A 6,000-nucleotide genomic window follows, 5' to 3' on the forward strand; every position below is an offset into this window, starting at 1 on the left:
ACTAAATTTGAAAGACTTTTTCAAGCTTGTCACCTCAGGCTTGTACTCTCTCAGCATGTCCATGTCCTCACCTGCACAATGTAAATAATAAGGCCAATGGGAGTTGTCATGAGGATTGGAGATGGCATATATAAGGCACCCAGCATAGTGCAGCAAAGCGCTCTCGTGGTGGGGCTCTCTTATCACCATCTTTGTCACCCCCATCCTCATCACCACCACCACCATCACCACCCCCATTGTCACCATCCTCACCATCATCACCATCATCTTTAGTGAGTTTAAGTGAGTTGACGGCCTGACGGTCACAATGAATCCAGGCTGCGGTGTGCAAACTTTCCCGAGACTCCTCTCTAAGATCATGCCAAACACTAAATGTGAAGCAAGAAGGGCAGAGAAGTGGATCTCCAAGCGTCTGTGGAAGGCTGGTTCCTTTGTCTTTACGCCTCCCAAAGGACTAAAGAGCAGGCACAGCAACTTAACACGCAATTACACATTAGTTATGTATGGAAAAGATGGTGCTTTTGTAACCTGCAGCACAAAGAGACATAAGTAAGTCTTGTTAAGTCAGAACTCTGCAAAGGGAACTCTTCACCTGGTTTTGTCTCCAGTGTGTCAGTGGGGTGGCCTGGACCTGACACGCAGCTCAACAAGACCCACAGGAATTCTGATTCTTTTTTTTTTTTTTTAAACATTTATTTATTTATTTGTTTGTTTGTTTGTTTGTTTATGCAAGCACTGGGTACAGTCAGAAGCGCGGGAGGGTGAGAGAATTCACCAGAGCCAGAGCGGGGAGCAGAGCAGGCAGAAGGACCGAAGTACACTGCTGAGGGGAGCAGCGGGCGGCAGGAGAGGTCTGCGCACCATGTGGGACCCTCCTCCGGTGGCCGGGGAGCAGCCGGGGATCGAACCAGCGCCGCAGAGGCCGCGGGCAGCTTCGCAACCCAGCGCTCAACCGCTGCGCCACGAGGGAGGCCCGGAATTCTGATTCTTGGGGCCTTTAAAAAGCTGAGGGAGATTTGGAGAGACTGCCTGAGCCTGTTCGCTAGCTCCTAAGGAGGTCCTTTTCTACACACTTCAAGTCTAGTGATGGACAATGAAGGCTCCAGTTCTTCTGACGCGGGGGGAGTTATTCAGGGACAAGTTGGGTCCTGTTGCCCACTGAATGACAATCCTGAGGAAGTAGAGTCAAGTGTTGCTTAAGAACAGGGACACATTCTGAGAAATGCATCATTAGGCGATTTCATTGTTGTGTGAATGTCACAAACCTAGACACTAGAGCTGACCACACACCTGGATTCTGGGGTACCCTGTCAGAGACCACCATTGTCCATGGCACCCATGGTTGATGGAAAGGCCATTAGTCTGTCCACGAGTGTAATATTCATAACTAAGAGCTTGGTTCCTCTTGGCTCATTCCACTCATGATCCACAACGGCTTTAACCAAAGCTTGAAATCTCAGGCCCCCACAGATGCCAAGCAGGTTATATAAGCTAGAGACAGCCGGATATACTCAAGGCAGCTGTGGTCCCCCGCCAGCAGGTATTGCTGGGTAGGGCTCTGTGGGTTACCAGAGTGTTTGTGTTATTTTTCAGGATGAGTGAAAAGATTCTAGGTTTGAAAAATCTTCCTTTTTTTTTAACTACTGGCAAATAATGTTTTTCAATAACATCACACAGGTCAAACAAACATATTCAAGCACCAGATTTTTGCCTAGAAAGCCAGTAAAGAGCTTAGTCCCAGGAATGGATCAGAGAAAGGGTCAAGTCTCTACTTCATTATCTGGCCTCGGATAATTGCTTACCTCTTCTAAAACGCAGTCTCCTCCTCTGTAAAGTAAAGATAATGATGATTCCTGTTTCACTGGCTGGTATTCAGATTGATTGAGATTAGCCTCACAAAGCCAGAGGTGTAACGCCCAGGGCCTGGGGTTGAAGCAACACTGGCTTAATACATGACTGGTGCATCTAAAAGCAGGGACAGAATTCAAGAATATCAGAAGAACGCAACCTCCCAGGCCTCCCATGGCGATTAATTGTGAACTGTCCAATTTTATTTCTTAGTAATTTTACCCGTGTGTCACCAAGTGGGCAGAAATTCTGAGCCAGTCTTGTCCCCAAGAGCTGACGATGAAAAATGATCTCTCCCCTCCTCAAATCTGGCCAGTTCCATACCAGTAAGCTTCATTCTCACCCTCTCTTTTGAGATAAGAGGAAATGATGGTCAGTTTTGACAAGGCCTCCCACTGAGTCCTGGGTTGCCTGGATTTCCTTGAGGCCCTCTCTGCCTGTGTTATCATTCATCTTTATCTCTGCCATCGCTGAATTCTCCCAGGAAGCTGAGGTGCTGGAGTGAAATGTAGGGACACCCCTGGGTGCTGTCCAATTCCTCAGAGATGCAGCAGAGAAGCATGGAGGGAGGGGATCCCCTCGTGGGTAAGGGGAGGGAGACTTTTCTGGAGACTAGGACTCCTCAAAGGGGACATTTTTCCTGTACTGATGTCATTCCTTCTCTCTTTCCCCATGTCTTCTGGCCAAGTAATCATTCATCATCTTTTTAACATAAAAATATACAAACATTTAGTTTCTTCCCTTTTTTTCATCTAAGGTTGTAGGTCTAAATTAAAAAGTCTCCAAAGCACTAGACTCACCCCCGCTACCTCCACTCCTCCAGCCTGGTCCACTCACTCAGTAAATATTTCTGAGAATCTGTTACAGGGCAGGGAGAGGTGCACCCCAGATCCCCCCATATCTGCCTGCTCTAAATGGGTTCTGCCATCCGCCACATCAACACAAAACATATGAGACTTTAATGGGAAGAAACGTTAATACAATTAGGAAACATACAGGAAAGGCAAAGAATCTAGTTTCTAAATGAAGCACCCAAAGTGACCCGTCCCCTCGTGGGTAAAACTCCATCCAAATGGGATTGGACCAGAGCAAGACCTCAAAGCCTGCCACAAGTCCAAAGCATCTTCCAGTGGGGACCCACAGAAAAGGGTCACAAACAACCAGACAAGCCTGGAAGGAAAAGAGCAAAGTCAAAATCAAGATAAAAGCTGCCATGGTCACCTCCCCACGGGTCTCACCCACATCTGTGTCACCCAGTCCACGACCAAAAGCAAGCGCAGTCTCGTCACGTGTCTCTCGGCTCCATGCACCTCCTCCAGGGCTCCTTCTGGCTCCATCCTGCTTCCTTCCTCCCTCAGTCTCCTCTGCAGCTTCTTCTCTCCCTGCTCAGCTCCACCCTCCCTTGGGTGGGGCAGGGAACCTGGAACCTCCCCCTTTCCTGGGCACCACCCTGTTACAGACCTACTGTGAGTCTGGCGTTTCCGGGAGACAGATGAAAAGATAACACCATTCTTTATTTAAAAACTCGTAAATCAATGCGGAACATAGTGGGTGATTCATTATTAGACATTGTGGTCACTGAAAAACACCTCTTGCTCGAAAAAGTGATTGGATGAGTCGATGATTACAAATTGATGCGAGTGTAGAAACAAAGGAAAAGGAAAATAAGGGTAAGCAAATAAGACATTAGAAGGAGTTTCTTTTTCACAACATACAGATTTAACAGGTTAATGGCAGGCTGGAAATTGAATGCCGAGTTTCCTAGGGGCCAATATAAAGATAGAAGTAAGCACCTGCCGGTCACTTTGCGTGGTCAGTGGAAGAGAGGCCTAGAATCCTGCAGGGGAGACTGGGAGGACACCTGTAGCAGGTCGTGTCTGAGACGAACCCTAAAGCCCAGCAGGACTGAAGCAGATGGACACAGCATCGAGGCTGAGCTGGTGACTATTCTAACACATGCAAAGACCAGCAGACAAGGAAGAGCCAAGCAAGCTCGAAGCTGGCGAGCAACGCTCAGGATATCATTGCTCTTGCCATTCTCTCTGCTTGATGCGACGGGGTTAGCACCACATTTCATAATAAACACGCCGGCGATCTGCTCTCGTTCCCGCAGCAAGTAATTTAAAGATAAAGAAGTGAAATTCAGCAAGAGCTACATTGGCTGCAGAAGAAAAGCATATCCTGAAACGTTGCCTTTTCTTTTTGTCCCCGGCTTGGCAGAGCAGAGAACACATAAAAATCAATGCAGAGGAAGATGCTCAGCTAATAGGGCAGCATTAGTAACAAAGACACCAGCCCTTCCTCCTCCCGTGCCGCCTGGACTGCAGATCTCCACTGTCGGCCATGGAAGCAACGACTTGGGGTCTGTATCGCTCATTAATGACCCTGGATGTTCCCTGACCGTGACCCTGAGTGCCTCTGAGTGCAAGTGCAGGGCTGTCCAGTGAACCAAATTTCTTCCCTTCACCTCTTATTTACCACGCTGCCCCCACCAGCCAACCAGCCAGGGAACCCATTCAATTTCCAGAAGGCACCCATCTTCTGCCCAGCACGCTGCTGAGCCAGCTGTGGAGGACCTTGTTAGCCAATGTCATGGTCAGGTTCCCTGGGAAGTGGACTCTGAGTGGAGCTGAGCATGCAGGAGCTTCACTGGGGGTGCTCTGAGGTCTAGCACCTAGAAGGAGGAGGTATGGTCAGACTGGGCAGGGGACAGATGAAGGACAGATGTGTGCAGTCACACCAGAGACCTCAGCTGGTCCACAGGAACTCTGGAGCTGCCTCACACTGAAGCAAGACAGTCAGATTCTTGTACCCCATGGTCCAGTCCAAGGGAGCATTTCTATGGAGGGACTCGTCGCTGGTCACACTCGCAGCTGCTGGGAGATGACTGCCTTGGTCTTGCAGGGGTGGGAGGCACCGGGCGTCGCACCACGACCTCTGTTGTGCTGTGTTAAGGAACTGGGATTTTAGTCTCAGAATAAAGGAAAGTTACTGATATGCTTTAGGCGTGATCTGGTTTTGTTGTTAAGAGAGTCCTCTAGCCGGGCACTAAGTGGGGATGGAGAGGAGCGGGGGCCAATTAGGAGGCCATGGGAGACGCCCAGGTCTGCAAGGACACGGTGCAGTGGGAGTGGATGATTTGCTCCAGCAGGACTCAATTAATGACTCACTGGGGGTGGGGAGGCTGGAGGTCCTAGGTGGACCACAATGCAGTGGACTCAGAGGAAAGCCTCCACCCAGGCACAACGAACCTGCGGTCCCTGGGAGATGTCCAGAAGACGGCGCAGCCCTTCTGAGCATGATGCCCAGGAGGAAAAGCCAGGCGGAGAAGGGAAATCCTCAGCATAAAAAATGGTGCTTGAGGCGCTGGTGGTAGGTGAGCATCCAAGGAAGATGCGCAGCTGGAAACGAGGCAGGGGGCCCCGAGAGCCCCGCAGAAACCCAGCTCTCAAGGAAAGAGCAGAAAAGCAGAGCCCAGGAAGACAGGAGACAGCCTTGTCAGCCAGCACGGAACGCGGTGCCACCACAACTTTTACTGAAAGCTCCTTGTGGCAGCCCCTGGGCTCAGAGCCCTGCAAAGATCATTCCTTTTCTTGCTCTTTGAATTAGGAGCAGATCCTGACTTCACTTGCGGACGGGCTGAGGCTAAGACGGGCCAAGTAACTAGCTCAGGGTTGTTCACACGCTAGGAGAGAAGAGAAGTCGCTCCCAGGCTACCTGCTTCCACACCAGTGTCCTCGCGCTCTCTGATTCTCCACCGCAGACATGACAAGATGTGGAGACCATTTGGGGAGGTGAGAGTCGTCAAATCGGGGGGAGGCAGTGGAGAGAAGAAGCAAAGGAAAGAGGACGGTGGCCATGGCCTTTCCAGAGAGGCGGGCGTCGGTGGCTCGGTGCCGACACAGCTCCTGGGGTGAGGGACGCAGAAGCAGAATGTGTTGCGCCAAGGAGGAATGATGAATTACTCTCAGGTGTGCTGGGCCTACGGTTCTTAAATGGGATTGCCCACTTTATTAGGTGAAATTAAACTTTTTAATTTAATTTTCTCTGTGTGTGGCTGTCTTGTTGACCAGAAGGCCCATATGAACCCTGCAGGTTCATTGAATAAAATCAGGTTTCTACAGACAAGACGAGGATGCATACGGTTATTTC

Source organism: Talpa occidentalis, unplaced genomic scaffold (assembly GCF_014898055.3).
Source record: "Talpa occidentalis isolate TD23 unplaced genomic scaffold, MPIMG_talOcc4v2.1 talOcc4.12, whole genome shotgun sequence".
Lineage (NCBI taxonomy): Eukaryota > Metazoa > Chordata > Mammalia > Eulipotyphla > Talpidae > Talpa > Talpa occidentalis.